At 41.5% G+C, this 19,012-nt stretch overlaps 3 non-coding genes across 3 annotated transcripts; all 3 read right to left on the bottom strand.

Annotated features, from left to right (window-relative positions):
• Positions 1-377: 377 nt before the first annotated feature.
• Positions 378-541, bottom strand: LOC135032922 (U1 spliceosomal RNA). The gene has a single exon (XR_010228386.1). It is a non-coding gene; the product is annotated as a U1 spliceosomal RNA (small nuclear RNA).
• Positions 542-17,942: 17,401 nt separating this feature from the next.
• On the bottom strand, positions 17,943-18,106 carry LOC135032919 (U1 spliceosomal RNA). The gene has a single exon (XR_010228383.1). It is a non-coding gene; the product is annotated as a U1 spliceosomal RNA (small nuclear RNA).
• Positions 18,107-18,777: 671 nt separating this feature from the next.
• On the bottom strand, positions 18,778-18,940 carry LOC135032899 (U1 spliceosomal RNA). The gene has a single exon (XR_010228368.1). It is a non-coding gene; the product is annotated as a U1 spliceosomal RNA (small nuclear RNA).
• Positions 18,941-19,012: the final 72 nt, after the last annotated feature.

Below are 19,012 nucleotides of genomic sequence, written 5' to 3'. Positions count from 1 at the left end.
GTATAAAAGGGAGGGGCTCATGAAAAAAGAAGTGGAAACAGACAGCAAACTAGGCTGGAGAGAGACCTGAGACAAAGAGATCTGAATTATACGAGAGCCGACCAGGGGAAACACAAATTATGCAGTCAAGCTTCCCACATTTGGGGAAATCAGAGTGCAATGGGTGAGCCTTGCCCTGGGAGAAGCACCTTTATGATCATAGTATCTCACCTGGCAGGTAAGTAGGAGTTGGGCTAGAGCTGGGGAGGGTCGCTGCTCGGGCACCCCCCTGTCAAGTGAAAGAGATCCAACTGAGGCAGCACAAGGGAACTCTCGAAAGAAGAACAAGGCTAGAGGAAGATCTGAGACAAATAAATCTGACTTTTACCAGAGCTGACCAGAGGAAAGCACAAACACAGTCCCCCACTACCACAAATAATGCAGTCGAGTTTCCCACATTTGGGGAAATCACAGGGGTCAGCATACCCAGAATACAATGAATGAACCTCACCCTGGGAGAACAATCTTCATGACCATGGTATCTCCTATGCAAAATAAGTATGATTTGGGATAGGGCTGGGGAGGGCCGCTGCTCAGGCACATCTCTGTCAAGTAAAGGAGATTCAACTGAGGCAGCACAAGGGAACTCTCATCTGGGGACAACAACTGCAGGGAGAACACATATTTTCAGATGAACATGGGAGGGCAGAAGGCTGCCTAATACTGAAGCACCCCCAAACAACAAACCAAATGCAACAACTAGTGCAAGCATTCCTGGGGGAAGGCCTGCAGCAGATGAATTTTAAAGCCTCCTGTTAGTGCTTCATCTACACGTTATAGCCCTGAATTTTCCAATGCCTATCTCTTTGCAAAAGAGAGATATCGGCAAGGAATAGCTGTATTGTACCTTTGCATTTTTCTCCCAAACGAAAGACACTAGAATGAAAATTTTAAAGCCTCCTGTTAGTGCTTCATCTACACGTTATAGCCCTGAATTTTCCAATGCCTATCTCTGTGCAAAAGAGAGATATCGGCAAGGAAATGCTGTATTGTACCTTTGCATTTTTCTCCCAAACGAAAGACACTAGAATGAAAATTTTAAGGCCTCCTGTTAGTGCTTCATCTACACGTTATAGCCCTGTATTTTCCAATGCCTATCTCTTTGCAAAAGAGAGATATCGGCAAGGAAAAGCTGCATTGTACCTTTGCATTTTTCTCCCAAACGAAAGACACTAGAATGAAAATTGTAAAGCCTCCTGTTAGTGCTTCATCTACACGTTATAGCCCTGCATTTTCCAATGCCTAGCTCTTTGCAAAAGAGAGATATTGGCAAGGAAAAGTTGTATTGTACCTTTGCATTTTTCTCCCAAACGAAGGACACTAGGTTGAAAATTTTAAAGCCTCCTATTAGTGCTTCATCTACACGTTATAGCCCTGAATTTTCCAATGCCTATCTCTTTGCAAAAGAGAGATATCGGCAAGGAAAAGCTGCATTGTACTTTTGCATTTTTCTCCCAAACGAAAGACACTAGAATGAAAATTTTAAAGCCTCCTTTTAGTGCTTCATCTACACGTAATAGTCCTGAATTTTCCAATGCCTATCTCTTTGCAAAAGAGAGATATCGGCAAGGAAATGCTGTATTGTACCTTTGCATTTTTCTCCCAAACGAAAGACACTAGAATGAAAATTTTAAAGCCTCCTGTTAGTGCTTCATCTACACGTTATAGCCCTGCATTTTCCTATGCCTATCTCTTTGCAAAAGAGAGATATCGGCAAGGAAAAGCTGTATTGTACCTTTGCATTTTTCTCCCAAACGAAAGACACTAGAATGAAAATTGTAAAGCCTCCTGTTAGTGCTTCATCTACACGTTATAGCCCTGAATTTTCCAATGCCTATCTCTTTGCAAAAGAGAGATATCGGCAAGGAAAAACTGTATTGTACCTTTGCATTTTTCTCCCAAACGAAAGACACTAGAATGAAAATTTTAAAGCCTCCTGTTAGTGCTTCATCTACACGTTATAGCCCTGAATTTTCCAATGCCTAGCTCTTTGCAAAAGAGAGATATTGGCAAGGAAAAGCTGTATTGTACCTTTGCATTTTTCTCCCAAACGAAGGACACTAGATTGAAAATTTTAAAGCCTCCTATTAGTGCTTCATCTACACGTTATAGCCCTGAATTTTCCAATGCCTATCTCTTTGCAAAAGAGAGATATCGGCAAGGAAAAGCTGCATTGTACTTTTGCATTTTTCTCCCAAACGAAAGACACTAGAATGAAAATTTTAAAGCCTCCTTTTAGTGCTTCATCTACACGTTATAGCCCTGCATTTTCCAATGCCTATCTCTTTGCAAAAGAGAGATATCGGCAAGGAAAAGCTGTATTGTACCTTTGCATTTTTCTCCCAAACGAAAGACACTAGAATGAAAATTGTAAAGCCTCCTGTTAGTGCTTCATCTACACGTTATAGCCCTGAATTTTCCAATGCCTATCTCTTTGCAAAAGAGAGATATCGGCAAGGAAAAACTGTATTGTACCTTTGCATTTTTCTCCCAAACGAAAGACACTAGAATGAAAATTTTAAAGCCTCCTGTTAGTGCTTCATCTACACGTTATAGCCCTGAATTTTCCAATGCCTAGCTCTTTGCAAAAGAGAGATATCGGCAAGGAAAAGCTGTATTGTACCTTTGCATTTTTCTCCCAAACGAAGGACACTAGAATGAAAATTTTAAAGCCTCCTGTTAGTGCTTCATCTACACGTTATAGCCCTGAATTTTCCAATGCCTATCTCTTTGCAAAAGAGAGATATCGGCAAGGAAAAGCTGTATTGTACCTTTGCATTTTTCTCCCAAACGAAAGACACTAGAATGAAAATTGTAAAGCCTCCTGTTAGTGCTTCATCTACACGTTATAGCCCTGAATTTTCCAATGCCTATCTCTTTGCAAAAAAAAGATATCGGCAAGGAAAAACTGTATTGTACCTTTGCATTTTTCTCCCAAACGAAAGACACTAGAATGAAAATTTTAAAGCCTCCTGTTAGTGCTTCATCTACACGTTATAGCCCTGAATTTTCCAATGCCTAGCTCTTTGCAAAAGAGAGATATTGGCAAGGAAAAGCTGTATTGTACCTTTGCATTTTTCTCCCAAACGAAGGACACTAGATTGAAAATTTTAAAGCCTCCTATTAGTGCTTCATCTACACGTTATAGCCCTGAATTTTCCAATGCCTATCTCTTTGCAAAAGAGAGATATCGGCAAGGAAAAACTGTATTGTACCTTTGCATTTTTCTCCAAACGAAAGACACTAGAATGAAAATTGTAAAGCCTCCTGTTAGTGCTTCATCTACACGTTATAGCCCTGAATTTTCCAATGCCTATCTCTTTGCAAAAGAGAGATATCGGCAAGGAAAAACTGTATTGTACCTTTGCATTTTTCTCCCAAACGAAAGACACTAGAATGAAAATTTTAAAGCCTCCTATTAGTGCTTCATCTACACGTTATAGCCCTGAATTTTCCAATGCCTATCTCTTTGCAAAAGAGAGATATCGGCAAGGAAAAGCTGCATTGTACCTTTGCATTTTTCTCCCAAACGAAAGACACTAGAATGAAAATTTTAAAGCCTCCTTTTAGAGCTTCATCTACACGTAATAGTCCTGAATTTTCCAATGCCTATCTCTTTGCAAAAGAGAGATATCGGCAAGGAAATGCTGTATTGTACCTTTGCATTTTTCTCCCAAACGAAAGACACTAGAATGAAAATTTTAAAGCCTCCTGTTAGTGCTTCATCTACACGTTATAGCCCTGCATTTTCCAATGCCTATCTCTTTGCAAAAGAGAGATATCGGCAATGAAAAGCTGTATTGTACTTTTGCATTTTTCTCACAAACGAAAGACACTAGAATGAAAATTGTAAAGCCTCCTGTTAGTGCTTCATCTACACGTTATAGCCCTGAATTTTCCAATGCCTATCTCTTTGCAAAAGAGAGATATCGGCAAGGAAAAACTGTATTGTACCTTTGCATTTTTCTCCCAAACGAAAGACACTAGAATGAAAATTTTAAAGCCTCCTGTTAGTGCTTCATCTACACGTTATAGCCCTGCATTTTCCAATGCCTAGCTCTTTGCAAAAGAGAGATATTGGCAAGGAAAAGCTGTATTGTACCTTTGCATTTTTCTCCCAAACGAAGGACACTAGATTGAAAATTTTAAAGCCTCCTATTAGTGCTTCATCTACACGTTATAGCCCTGAATTTTCCAATGCCTATCTCTTTGCAAAAGAGAGATATCGGCAAGGAAAAGCTGCATTGTACTTTTGCATTTTTCTCCCAAACGAAAGACACTAGAATGAAAATTTTAAAGCCTCCTTTTAGTGCTTCATCTACACGTTATAGCCCTGCATTTTCCAATGCCTATCTCTTTGCAAAAGAGAGATATCGGCAAGGAAAAGCTGTATTGTACCTTTGCATTTTTCTCCCAAACGAAAGACACTAGAATGAAAATTGTAAAGCCTCCTGTTAGTGCTTCATCTACACGTTATAGCCCTGAATTTTCCAATGCCTATCTCTTTGCAAAAGAGAGATATCGGCAAGGAAAAACTGTATTGTACCTTTGCATTTTTCTCCCAAACGAAAGACACTAGAATGAAAATTTTAAAGCCTCCTGTTAGTGCTTCATCTACACGTTATAGCCCTGAATTTTCCAATGCCTAGCTCTTTGCAAAAGAGAGATATCGGCAAGGAAAAGCTGCATTGTACTTTTGCATTTTTCTCCCAAACGAAAGACACTAGAATGAAAATTTTAAAGCCTCCTTTTAGTGCTTCATCTACACGTAATAGTCCTGAATTTTCCAATGCCTATCTCTTTGCAAAAGAGAGATATCGGCAAGGAAATGCTGTATTGTACCTTTGCATTTTTCTCCCAAACGAAAGACACTAGAATGAAAATTTTAAAGCCTCCTGTTAGTGCTTCATCTACACGTTATAGCCCTGCATTTTCCAATGCCTATCTCTTTGCAAAAGAGAGATATCGGCAAGGAAAAGCTGTATTGTACCTTTGCATTTTTCTCCCAAACGAAAGACACTAGAATGAAAATTGTAAAGCCTCCTGTTAGTGCTTCATCTACACGTTATAGCCCTGAATTTTCCAATGCCTATCTCTTTGCAAAAGAGAGATATCGGCAAGGAAAAACTGTATTGTACCTTTGCATTTTTCTCCCAAACGAAAGACACTAGAATGAAAATTGTAAAGCCTCCTGTTAGTGCTTCATCTACACGTTATAGCCCTGCATTTTCCAATGCCTAGCTCTTTGCAAAAGAGAGATATTGGCAAGGAAAAGCTGTATTGTACCTTTGCATTTTTCTCCCAAACGAAGGACACTAGATTGAAAATTTTAAAGCCTCCTATTAGTGCTTCATCTACACGTTATAGCCCTGCATTTTCCAATGCCTATCTCTTTGCAAAAGAGAGATATCGGCAAGGAAAAGCTGCAATGTACTTTTGCATTTTTCTCCCAAACGAAAGACACTAGAATGAAAATTTTAAAGCCTCCTTTTAGTGCTTCATCTACACGTAATAGTCCTGAATTTTCCAATGCCTATCTCTTTGCAAAAGAGAGATATCGTCAAGGAAATGCTGTATTGTACCTTTGCATTTTTCTCCCAAACGAAAGACACTAGAATGAAAATTTTAAAGCCTCCTGTTAGTGCTTCATCTACACGTTATAGCCCTGCATTTTCCAATGCCTAGCTCTTTGCAAAAGAGAGATATTGGCAAGGAAAAGCTGTATTGTACCTTTGCATTTTTCTCCCAAACGAAGGACACTAGATTGAAAATTGTAAAGCCTCCTATTAGTGCTTCATCTACACGTTATAGCCCTTCATTTTCCAATGCCTATCTCTTTGCAAAAGAGAGATATCGGCAAGGAAAAGCTGCAATGTACTTTTGCATTTTTCTCCCAAACGAAAGACACTAGAATGAAAATTTTAAAGCCTCCTTTTAGTGCTTCATCTACACGTAATAGTCCTGAATTTTCCAATGCCTATCTCTTTGCAAAAGAGAGATATCGGCAAGGAAATGCTGTATTGTACCTTTGCATTTTTCTCCCAAACGAAAGACACTAGAATGAAAATTTTAAAGCCTCCTGTTAGTGCTTCATCTACACGTTATATCCCTGCATTTTCCAATGCCTATCTCTTTACAAAAGAGAGATATCGGCAAGGAAAAGCTGTATTGTACCTTTGCATTTTTCTCCCAAACGAAAGACACTAGAATGAAAATTGTAAAGCCTCCTGTTAGTGCTTCATCTACACGTTATAGCCCTGAATTTTCCAATGCCTATCTCTTTGCAAAAGAGAGATATCGGCAAGGAAAAACTGTATTGTACCTTTGCATTTTTCTCCCAAACGAAAGACACTAGAATGAAAATTTTAAAGCCTCCTGTTAGTGCTTCATCTACACGTTATAGCCCTGAATTTTCCAATGCCTAGCTCTTTGCAAAAGAGAGATATTGGCAAGGAAAAGCTGTATTGTACCTTTGCATTTTTCTCCCAAACGAAGGACACTAGATTGAAAATTTTAAAGCCTCCTATTAGTGCTTCATCTACACGTTATAGCCCTGAATTTTCCAATGCCTATCTCTTTGCAAAAGAGAGATATCGGCAAGGAAAAGCTGTATTGTACCTTTGCATTTTTCTCCCAAACGAAGGACACTAGAATGAAAATTTTAAAGCCTCCTGTTAGTGCTTCATCTACACGTTATAGCCCTGAATTTTCCAATGCCTATCTCTTTGCAAAAGAGAGATATCGGCAAGGAAAAGCTGTATTGTACCTTTGCATTTTTCTCCCAAACGAAAGACACTAGAATGAAAATGTTAAAGCCTCCTGTTAGTGCTTCATCTACACGTTATAGCCCTGCATTTTCCAATGCCTATCTCTTTGCAAAAGAGAGATATCGGCAAGGAAAAGCTGCATTGTACCTTTGCATTTTTCTCCCAAACGAAAGACACTAGAATGAAAATTGTAAAGCCTCCTGTTAGTGCTTCATCTACACGTTATAGCCCTGCATTTTCCAATGCCTAGCTCTTTGCAAAAGAGAGATATTGGCAAGGAAAAGCTGTATTGTACCTTTGCATTTTTCTCCCAAACGAAGGACACTAGATTGAAAATTTTAAAGCCTCCTATTAGTGCTTCATCTACACGTTATAGCCCTGAATTTTCCAATGCCTAGCTCTTTGCAAAAGAGAGATATTGGCAAGGAAAAGCTGCATTGTACTTTTGCATTTTTCTCCCAAACGAAAGACACTAGAATGAAAATTTTAAAGCCTCCTTTTAGTGCTTCATCTACACGTAATAGTCCTGAATTTTCCAATGCCTATCTCTTTGCAAAAGAGAGATATCGGCAAGGAAATGCTGTATTGTACCTTTGCATTTTTCTCCCAAACGAAAGACACTAGAATGAAAATTTTAAAGCCTCCTGTTAGTGCTTCATCTACACGTTATAGCCCTGCATTTTCCAATGCCTATCTCTTTGCATAAGAGAGATATCGGCAAGGAAAAGCTGTATTGTACCTTTGCATTTTTCTCCCAAACGAAAGACACTAGAATGAAAATTGTAAAGCCTCCTGTTAGTGCTTCATCTACACGTTATAGCCCTGAATTTTCCAATGCCTATCTCTTTGCAAAAGAGAGATATCGGCAAGGAAAAACTGTATTGTACCTTTGCATTTTTCTCCCAAACGAAAGACACTAGAATGAAAATTTTAAAGCCTCCTGTTAGTGCTTCATCTACACGTTATAGCCCTGAATTTTCCAATGCCTAGCTCTTTGCAAAAGAGAGATATTGGCAAGGAAAAGCTGTATTGTACCTTTGCATTTTTCTCCCAAACGAAGGACACTAGATTGAAAATTTTAAAGCCTCCTATTAGTGCTTCATCTACACGTTATAGCCCTGAATTTTCCAATGCCTATCTCTTTGCAAAAGAGAGATATCGGCAAGGAAAAGCTGTATTGTACCTTTGCATTTTTCTCCCAAACGAAGGACACTAGAATGAAAATTTTAAAGCCTCCTGTTAGTGCTTCATCTACACGTTATAGCCCTGAATTTTCCAATGCCTATCTCTTTGCAAAAGAGAGATATCGGCAAGGAAAAGCTGTATTGTACCTTTGCATTTTTCTCCCAAACGAAAGACACTAGAATGAAAATTTTAAAGCCTCCTGTTAGTGCTTCATCTACACGTTATAGCCCTGAATTTTCCAATGCCTATCTCTGTGCAAAAGAGAGATATCGGCAAGGAAATGCTGTATTGTACCTTTGCATTTTTCTCCCAAACGAAAGACACTAGAATGAAAATTTTAAAGCCTCCTGTTAGTGCTTCATCTACACGTTATAGCCCTGCATTTTCCAATGCCTATCTCTTTGCAAAAGAGAGATATCGGCAAGGAAAAGCTGCATTGTACCTTTGCATTTTTCTCCCAAACGAAAGACACTAGAATGAAAATTGTAAAGCCTCCTGTTAGTGCTTCATCTACACGTTATAGCCCTGCATTTTCCAATGCCTAGCTCTTTGCAAAAGAGAGATATTGGCAAGGAAAAGCTGTATTGTACCTTTGCATTTTTCTCCCAAACGAAGGACACTAGATTGAAAATTTTAAAGCCTCCTATTAGTGCTTCATCTACACGTTATAGCCCTGAATTTTCCAATGCCTATCTCTTTGCAAAAGAGAGATATCGGTAAGGAAAAGCTGTATTGTACCTTTGCATTTTTCTCCCAAACGAAAGACACTAGAATGAAAATTTTAAAGCCTCATGTTAGTGCTTCATCTACACGTTATAGCCCTGAATTTTCCAATGCCTATCTCTGTGCAAAAGAGAGATATCGGCAAGGAAATGCTGTATTGTACCTTTGCATTTTTCTCCCAAACGAAAGACACTAGAATGAAAATTTTAAAGCCTCCTGTTAGTGCTTCATCTACACGTTATAGCCCTGCATTTTCCAATGCCTATCTCTTTGCAAAAGAGAGATATCGGCAAGGAAAAGCTGTATTGTACCTTTGCATTTTTCTCCCAAACGAAAGACACTAGAATGAAAATTGTAAAGCCTCCTGTTAGTGCTTCATCTACACGTTATAGCCCTGAATTTTCCAATGCCTATCTCTTTGCAAAAGAGAGATATCGGCAAGGAAAAACTGTATTGTACCTTTGCATTTTTCTCCCAAACGAAAGACACTAGAATGAAAATTTTAAAGCCTCCTGTTAGTGCTTCATCTACACGTTATAGGCCTGAATTTTCCAATGCCTAGCTCTTTGCAAAAGAGAGATATTGGCAAGGAAAAGCTGTATTGTACCTTTGCATTTTTCTCCCAAACGAAGGACACTAGATTGAAAATTTTAAAGCCTCCTATTAGTGCTTCATCTACACGTTATAGCCCTGAATTTTCCAAAGCCTATCTCTTTGCAAAAGAGAGATATCGGCAAGGAAAAACTGTATTGTACCTTTGCATTTTTCTCCCAAACGAAAGACACTAGAATGAAAATTGTAAAGCCTCCTGTTAGTGCTTCATCTACACGTTATAGCCCTGCATTTTCCAATGCCTAGCTCTTTGCAAAAGAGAGATATTGGCAAGGAAAAGCTGCATTGTACCTTTGCATTTTTCTCCCAAACGAAGGACACTAGATTGAAAATTTTAAAGCCTCCTATTAGTGCTTCATCTACACGTTATAGCCCTGAATTTTCCAATGCCTATCTCTTTGCAAAAGAGAGATATCGGCAAGGAAAAGCTGTATTGTACCTTTGCATTTTTCTCCCAAACGAAGGACACTAGAATGAAAATTTTAAAGCCTCCTGTTAGTGCTTCATGTACACGTTATAGCCCTGAATTTTCCAATGCCTATCTCTTTGCAAAAGAGAGATATCGGCAAGGAAAAGCTGTATTGTACCTTTGCATTTTTCTCCCAAACGAAAGACACTAGAATGAAAATTTTAAAGCCTCCTGTTAGTGCTTCATCTACACGTTATAGCCCTGAATTTTCCAATGCCTATCTCTGTGCAAAAGAGAGATATCGGCAAGGAAATGCTGTATTGTACCTTTGCATTTTTCTCCCAAACGAAAGACACTAGAATGAAAATTTTAAAGCCTCCTGTTAGTGCTTCATCTACACGTTATAGCCCTGCATTTTCCAATGCCTATCTCTTTGCAAAAGAGAGATATCGGCAAGGAAAAGCTGCATTGTACCTTTGCATTTTTCTCCCAAACGAAAGACACTAGAATGAAAATTGTAAAGCCTCCTGTTAGTGCTTCATCTACACGTTATAGCCCTGCATTTTCCAATGCCTAGCTCTTTGCAAAAGAGAGATATTGGCAAGGAAAAGCTGTATTGTACCTTTGCATTTTTCTCCCAAACGAAGGACACTAGATTGAAAATTTTAAAGCCTCCTATTAGTGCTTCATCTACACGTTATAGCCCTGAATTTTCCAATGCCTATCTCTTTGCAAAAGAGAGATATCGGCAAGGAAAAGCTGCATTGTACTTTTGCATTTTTCTCCCAAACGAAAGACACTAGAATGAAAATTTTAAAGCCTCCTTTTAGTGCTTCATCTACACGTAATAGTCCTGAATTTTCCAATGCCTATCTCTTTGCAAAAGAGAGATATCGGCAAGGAAATGCTGTATTGTACCTTTGCATTTTTCTCCCAAACGAAAGACACTAGAATGAAAATTTTAAAGCCTCCTTTTAGTGCTTCATCTACACGTAATAGTCCTGAATTTTCCAATGCCTATCTCTTTGCAAAAGAGAGATATCGGCAAGGAAATGCTGTATTGTACCTTTGCATTTTTCTCCCAAACGAAAGACACTAGAATGAAAATTTTAAAGCCTCCTGTTAGTGCTTCATCTACACGTTATAGCCCTGCATTTTCCAATGCCTATCTCTTTGCAAAAGAGAGATATCGGCAAGGAAAAGCTGTATTGTACCTTTGCATTTTTCTCCCAAACGAAAGACACTAGAATGAAAATTGTAAAGCCTCCTGTTAGTGCTTCATCTACACGTTATAGCCCTGAATTTTCCAATATCTATCTCTTTGCAAAAGAGAGATATCGGCAAGGAAAAACGGTATTGTACCTTTGCATTTTTCTCCCAAACGAAAGACACTAGAATGAAAATTTTAAAGCCTCCTGTTAGTGCTTCATCTGCACGTTATAGCCCTGAATTTTCCAATGCCTAGCTCTTTAACGTGTAGATGAAGCACTAACAGGAGGCTTTACAATTTTCATTCTAGTGTCTTTCGTTTGGGAGAAAAATGCAAAGGTACAATGCTGCTTTTCCTTGCCGATATCTCTCTTTTGTAAAGAGATAGGCATTGGAAAATGCAGGGCTATAACGTGTAGATGAAGCACTAACAGGAGGCTTTAAAATTTTCATTCTAGTGTCCTTCGTTTGGGAGAAAAATGCAAAGGTACAATACAGCTTTTCCTTGCCGATATCTCTCTTTTGCAAAGAGATAGGCATTGGAAAATTCAGGGCTATAACGTGTAGATGAAGCACTAACAGGAGGCTTTAAAATTTTCATTCTAGTGTATTTCGTTTGGGAGAAAAATGCAAAGGTACAATACCGCTTTTCCTTGCCGATATCTCTCTTTTGCAAAGAGCTAGGCATTGGAAAATTCAGGGCTAGAACGTGTAGATGAAGCACTAATAGGAGGCTTAAAAATTTTCAATCTAGTGTCCTTCGTTTGGGAGAAAAATGCAAAGGTACAATACAGCTTTTCCTTGCCAATATCTCTCTTTTGCAAAGAGCTAGGCATTGGAAAATTCAGGGCTATAACGTGTAGATGAAGCACTAACAGGAGGCTTTAAAATTTTCATTCTAGTGTCTTTCGTTTGGGAGAAAAATGCAAAAGTACAATGCTGCTTTTCCTTGCCGATATCTCTCTTTTGCAAAGAGATAAGCATTGGAAAATTCAGGGCTATAACGTGTAGATGAAGCACTAACAGGAGGCTTTAAAATTTTCATTCTAGTGTCTTTCGTTTGGGAGAAAAATGCAAAGGTACAATACAGCTTTTCCTTGCCAATATCTCTCTTTTGCAAAGAGCTAGGCATTGGAAAATGCAGGGCTATAACGTGTAGATGAAGCACTAACAGGAGGCTTTACAATTTTCATTCTAGTGTCTTTCGTTTGGGAGAAAAATGCAAAGGTACAATGCTGCTTTTCCTTGCCGATATCTCTCTTTTGCAAAGAGATAGGCATTGGAAAATGCAGGGCTATAACGTGTAGATGAAGCACTAACAGGAGGCTTTAAAATTTTCATTCTAGTGTCCTTCGTTTGGGAGAAAAATGCAAAAGTACAATACAGCTTTTCCTTGCCAATATCTCTCTTTTGCAAAGAGCTAGGCATTGGAAAATTCAGGGCTATACCGTGTAGATGAAGCACTAACAGGAGGCTTTTCAATTTTCATTCTAGTGTCTTTCGTTTGGTAGAAAAATGCAAAGGTACAATACAGCTTTTCCTTGCCGATATCTCTCTTTTGCAAAGAGATAGGCATTGGAAAATTCAGGGCTATAACGTGTAGATGAAGCACTAACAGGAGGCTTTAAAATTTTCATTCTAGTGTCTTTCGTTTGGGAGAAAAATGCAAAGGTACAATACAGCTTTTCCTTGCCGATATCTCTCTTTTGCAAAGAGATAGGCATTGGAAAATTCTGGGCTATAACGTGTAGATGAAGCACTAACAGGAGGCTTTAAAATTTTCATTCTAGTGTCCTTCGTTTGGGAGAAAAATGCAAAGGTACAATACAGCTTTTCCTTGCCGATATCTCTCTTTTGCAAAGAAATAGGCATTGGAAAATTCAGGGCTATAACGTGTAGATGAAGCACTAATAGGAGGCTTTAAAATTTTCATTCTAGTGTCCTTCGTTTGGGAGAAAAATGCAAAGGTACAATAAAGCTTTTCCTTGCCGATATCTCTCTTTTGCAAAGAAATAGGCATTGGAAAATTCAGGGCTATAACGTGTAGATGAAGCACTAACAGGAGGCTTTAAAATTTTCATTCTAGTGTCTTTCGTTTGGGAGAAAAATGCAAAGGTACAATACAGCTTTTCCTTGCCGATATCTCTCTTTTGCAAAGAGCTAGGCATTGGAAAATTCAGGGCTATAACGTGTAGATGAAGCACTAACAGTAGGCTTTAAAATTTTCATTCCCAATGGGGATGGCTTCCCGGGAGGTAACCCCTATTGAGTGAAGGGAGTATATAGGATACGACCCAGTGGTACCTGACGACATAGATACTAACAGCTATTTAATAACATTACGCTAGAAAGTGATTATTAGCAACATATATATCTATATAAACAACCCCGCCAGGGTTGTGCCTTCAAAAATAATCACACACGGACACGCTTTTTAAACCTTTTTTTCACATCTCTTTATTTTTCTTATGCACATGTATGTTAGTTCTGTGATTTTAACCTTTATGTTTCACTGCAGTTTGGGATAATAATATTAATATTTATCCAATTTTAATACATACTTAATAAAGGTTATATTTTATGATTCATTCATTCTGTCCAGTGCGTCAACAGTGCAGATTTCTTCTTGTTTTTTCTCCCAAATTCTATAACAATGACAGTAAATGTTGTTTCTTTTCAAACAGAACTTTCTTGACCATGCTACTTGCTTGAAAGATCTGGGAGCACATGGAAAACAGTACAAACCATGCAGTATCACAAGAGCCTTTATTTGATCTTTCATGAAGATAGAGCAGAATTGAGGACACGTCAACAATTTCTGCCGAAGGTGGTTCATCTTTCCACATGGTGCCTTTGGCCACTGACACCTTCGTTGAGTCAAAGTCTCTGGCTGTGGTCAGAACTTTGAAAATTTATGTCACCAGAACGGTTCAGATTAGGAAAACAGAGGCTCTGTTTGTCCTGTATGCTCCCAACAGGATTGGGTGTCCTGCTTCCATGTAGACCATTATGCGCTGGATCTGTGGTAAGATTCAGCATGCTCATTCCATGGCAGGATTGCCGTTACTGAATTAGGTGAAGACCCATTCTACTAGAAAGGTGGGTTCATCCTGGGCAGCTGGTCGGGGAGTCTCGGCATTGCAACTTTGCCGAGCAGCTATTTAGTAAACACTTTTGCTAAGTTTTACAAGTTTGATACCTTGGCTGATGATAACCTCAAGTTGGGTCATTCGGTGCTGCAGAGTCGTACGCACTCTCCCACCCGTTCAAGAGCTTTGGTATAACCCCATGGTTCTTAATGTGACCCCAGCATCCTCTAGGTCGTATGAGAAAATAGGATTTTAATACCTACCGGTAAATCCTTTTCTCTTAGTCCGTAGAGGATGCTGGGCACCCGTCCCAGTCCATACTGTGTCTGCAGTTATTACTTGTGGTTATACACATGTTATGTTATGGTTCTGGTCAGCTTTTTGCTGCAATTGTTCATGCCGTTGGCTTGTGTTCTGTTGAATGCCACGTTCTGCGGCATGCTTAAGGTGTGAGCTGGTAAGATGCTCACCTTAGTTTAACAATAAATCCTTTCCTCGAAATGTCCGTCTCCCTGGGCACAGTTCCTATAACTGGAGTCTGGAGGAGGGGCATAGAGGGAGGAGCCAGTTCACACCCTTTGAAAGTCTTAAAGTGCCCATGTCTCTTGCGGATCCCGTCTATACCCCATGGTTCTTAATGTGACCCCAGCATCCTCTACGGACTAAGAGAAAAGGATGCCCTTGCGCACTATCCTGACTTCTCCTCCCGTCTGCTTACTTTGTGCCTTCCAACGCACAATGCGAACTACAGGTGGTGCTGCAGGGCCCACACCCTTTTACTTGCCTTACAGAACAGCTCTGGAGCTGTTACAGTGCCCAGCTGCTGCAAGAAATCAGCTTGAATGCTTCAGGGGATGGGGCATGGCCAACATGAGCCCCACACCAAAGGAGGGTGGGGGTGTTTAATGCGAACTAGGGGTCATCCAAGCACCGCAAAAGGCCGCCATGCCCTGCATGCCCCTTTTCTCTTTTCATATGCAGATGAGGGTTCCAGCCAACTTTGGCCCACATCTTGGATGACATCACCGTATGCAAATTCGTCTTCTGCAGACCTTCCCCCAGGAATGCTTGTACTAGTTGTTGCATATGGTTTGATATTTGATGGTGCTTCAATATTAGGCAGCCTTCCACCCTCCCATGTTCATCTGAACAGATGTGGTCTCCCTGCAGTTGTTGTCCCCAGACGAGAGTTCCCTTGTGCGTCCTCAGTTGAATCTCCTTAACTTGACGGGGGAGGGGCTGCCCGAGCAGCCACCCTCCCCAGCCCTATCCCAACTCATACTTATTTTGCATATGAGATCTCTTGATCATGAAGATTGTTCTCACAGGGTGAGGTTCATCCATTATATTTTAAAATAGGAAGGTACAAATTACATATTTGAATTGCATCTATGTGCTGGATTCAAATGTCCCCCCCCCCCCTTCCTTTCTCAATTGTGCCCGTCAGCAGCTATTCTAAGGTTGCTGCCAATGGGTGTGACACATTAATTTCTTCTGTGGGGTACACTGGACTCCACAAGGATTCACATTGGGGTGTAGAGTAGGATCTTGATCTGAGGCACCAACCGGCTCAAAGCTTTTGACTGTTCCCAAGATGCTCAGCGCATCCTCCTCTATAACCCCGCTTCCATGAACAGGGAGCTCAGTTTGTAGTTGGTGCCTTCAGTAGCAGGCCACTTAACAGGGGCCTGCCTCAGGCAGCCTATTCTTAGCTATTAATTTTGACAAGAAAAGAAGAACTTGTTTTATGAGAATCTACAAGGGCTGCAGCAGGCTAGGTCTAATAGACATCTTTACTGCAGCTTCATCACTCCCAGCGGCGCTGTATACTCCCGTGCCCTGGTTGCTGGGTCACTGCAGCGGAGGCTCCAGTTTCTTCCTAAGGTCAGTCACACACACACCGCCCTTCCGGATCACGAGGCCGCTGATGAAGGGGAGCGTGGCCGTAGGGGGTGGACCGTGTGCGCACTGGCGTGGACACTGATTACTGGGCAGCCGCTCCACTAGCCACCAGGTACAGTTAAGGAGCACAGGTCTGGGAGTTTTACTCCTATATTAACCCAATTTTGTACTGCCCGCAGCGCATTGTGATAGGTAATAGGGCCTGATTCAGGTTGGAATGCAATCACAATAAGCGATCCAACTGCAAAAATTGCTAACAGCATACGCATGTGCCTGCATTTTCTGCGGCACCCCGCAGAGAATGCGATCGCCTCTGCCTGTCAATCGGGGCGGGGGGGGGAGAGGGGGGTCAGCAACACTCCATTTCCAAGTCAGGGATGGAGCGGTGCGGGGGCAAGGCTTCAAAATGGGGTCTGCAACGGAGGAGACACAGGGGGCGTGGTCACAGCGGCTGTATGACATCACATTCAGCCGCTGTGATCACAAAAATGGTGGCGGCTTCCTGCGCGCACATACAGTTTGCACCAGCAGGAGGCTACACCATTTTTTATGATCACGCTGAACTGCAGTGCGACTGCAATTACAGCATGGTCAAGAATGGAGGCGTCATGCTGGGTGGCCATGCCCTGTCACTGTGCAGGAGCCAGCACCGCACACACACTAGTCCCCGGGTGCAGCCCCCAACCCCCGGGACACCCGGAGCAACAAAATGTAGATTCAGGCCACCAGGCCACGCCCCTACCTATGAAACCATGCCTCCTTTTTACCATTGCGCTGCTTATCTGCGCGCACTGCATTACAATCTCCTTCGCCACCTCTCTGGGTGTCACCAGTGATAGTGACACCTCTGCCATGCTTGTAGCAGCTGGTCCTAAGATCTACGCCTCAAGCCCTGAGTGTTTGCCCTTGTGACTTGTTGATCATCATAGCGAAGCAGATGCTTACAGAAAACTGCAGGGGCTTAGATTGAAAATAAAAAAATTGATGGGTATAAGGTAGAGAGGAGCGGGTTCGGTTCTCCGAGAACCGAATTCCCGACGAACTCCATGTGGTTTACACTGGTCCGAGGCAGGCTCGGTTGTTCCCGCCTGACTCGGAAAACCTGAACAAGGGAAAATGTCGTCATCCCGCTGTCGGATTCTCTCGAGATTCGGATTCCATATAAAGAGCTGCGCGTTGCCGCCATTTTTACTCGTGCATTGAAGAGAGAGCGGAGAGGACGTGGCTATGTTCTCTCAGTGGAAATCTCAATATCAGTGCTCAGTATCAGTGGTTACTTATTGCTGCTCAGTAATACTAGTAGTGTGTCTCTCCTGCTCAGTGTCAGTTCTCAGTAGTATCCTCATCAGTGCTCAGTATCACTGCTCATTGTCTTGTGCTGCATTGTGGTGCTCAGCATACTACAGTACATTACTAATAGTCCAGTGCTGCATCTTGCTGCTCAGTGTCAGTTCTAGTATCCTCATCAGTGCTCACTATCACTGCTCATTACATTGTGGTGTTCTGTATACTACAGTAACATAGTAATATAGTAACATATAGTAACATAGTTTTTGAGGTTGAATAGAGGCAAATTGCCCATCGTGTTCAACCTGTTTTAAGTTGTGATGATTCTACATACTTGCTGAATAATGTTTTATGACTAGTTAGCTACTATAACTCATGTTACCCCCGGATTAACCATGTTGATATTTTAAGTATTATAACCTTGGATAGCTTTTTCATTCAGAAATGTATCCATTCCTTTTTTAAATCCAATTACAGAGTCCGCCATTACCACCTTCCCTGGCAGGGAATTCCACATCCTGATTGCCCTAACAGTGAACATCATAGTATCTCACCTGGCAGGTAAGTAGGAGTTGGGCTAGAGCTGTGGAGGATTGCTGCTCGGGCACCCCCTGTCAAGTGAAGGAGATCCAACTGAGGCAGCACAAGGGAACTCTCGAAAGAAGAACAAGGCTAGAGGAAGATCTGAGACAAAGAAATCTGACTTTTACCAGAGCTGACCAGAGGAAAGCACAAACGCAGTCCCCCACTACCACAAATAATGCAGTCGAGTTTCCCACATTTGGGGAAATCACAGGGGTCAGCATACCCAGAGTGCAATGAATGAACCTCACCCTGGGAGAACAATCTTCATGACCATGGTATCTCCTATGCAAAATAAGTATGATTTGGGATAGGGCTGGGGAGGGCCGCTGCTCAGGCACATCTCTGTCAAGTAAAGGAGATTCAACTGAGCCAACACAAGGGAACTCTCATCTGGGGACAACAACTGCAGGGAGAACACATATTTTCAGATGAACATGGGAGGGCAGAAGGCTGCCTAACACTGAAGCACCCCCAAACAACAAACCAAATGCAACTACTAGTGCAAGCATTCCTGGGGGAAGGCCTGCAGCAGATGGATTTGCATATGGTGATGTCATCCAAGCAGTGGGTCAAAGTTGGCTTCAACCCTCGTCTGCATATGAAAATAAAAAAGGGGTGTGCAGGGCATGGCGGCCTTTTGCGGCGCTTGGATGACCCCTAGTTTGCATTAAACACCTCCACCTTCCTTCGGTGTGGGGCTCATGTTGGCTATGCCCCAGCCCCTGAAGCATTCAAGCTGATTTCTTGCAGCAGCTGGGCACTGTAACAGCTCCAGAGCTGCTCTGTAAAGCAAGTAAAAGGGTGTGGGCCCTGCAGCACTACCTGTAGTTTGCATTGTGCGTTGGAAGGCACAAAGTAAGCAGACGGGAGAAGTCAGGATAGTGCACAAGGGCATAGAAGGGAGCGGCTCAAGAAAAGAGAAGTGGAAACAGACAGCAAACTAGGCTGGAGAGAGACCTGAGACAAAGAGATCTGAATTATACGAGAGCCGACCAGAGGAAACACAAATTATGTAATCAAGTGTCCCACATTTGGGGAAATCGTAGGAGCAGCACACCCAGAGTGCATTGGGTGAGCCTTGCCCTGGGAGAAGCACCTTCCTGATCATAGTATCTCACCTGGCAGGTAAGTAGGAGTTGGGCTAGAGCTGGGGAGGGTCGCTGTTCGGGCACCCCCCTGTCAAGTGAAGGAGATCCAACTGAGGC

This window comes from Pseudophryne corroboree, unplaced genomic scaffold, assembly GCF_028390025.1.
Source record: "Pseudophryne corroboree isolate aPseCor3 unplaced genomic scaffold, aPseCor3.hap2 scaffold_555, whole genome shotgun sequence".
Taxonomy (NCBI): Eukaryota; Metazoa; Chordata; class Amphibia; order Anura; family Myobatrachidae; genus Pseudophryne; species Pseudophryne corroboree.
This window is presented reverse-complemented; position numbering and strand designations above follow the sequence as displayed.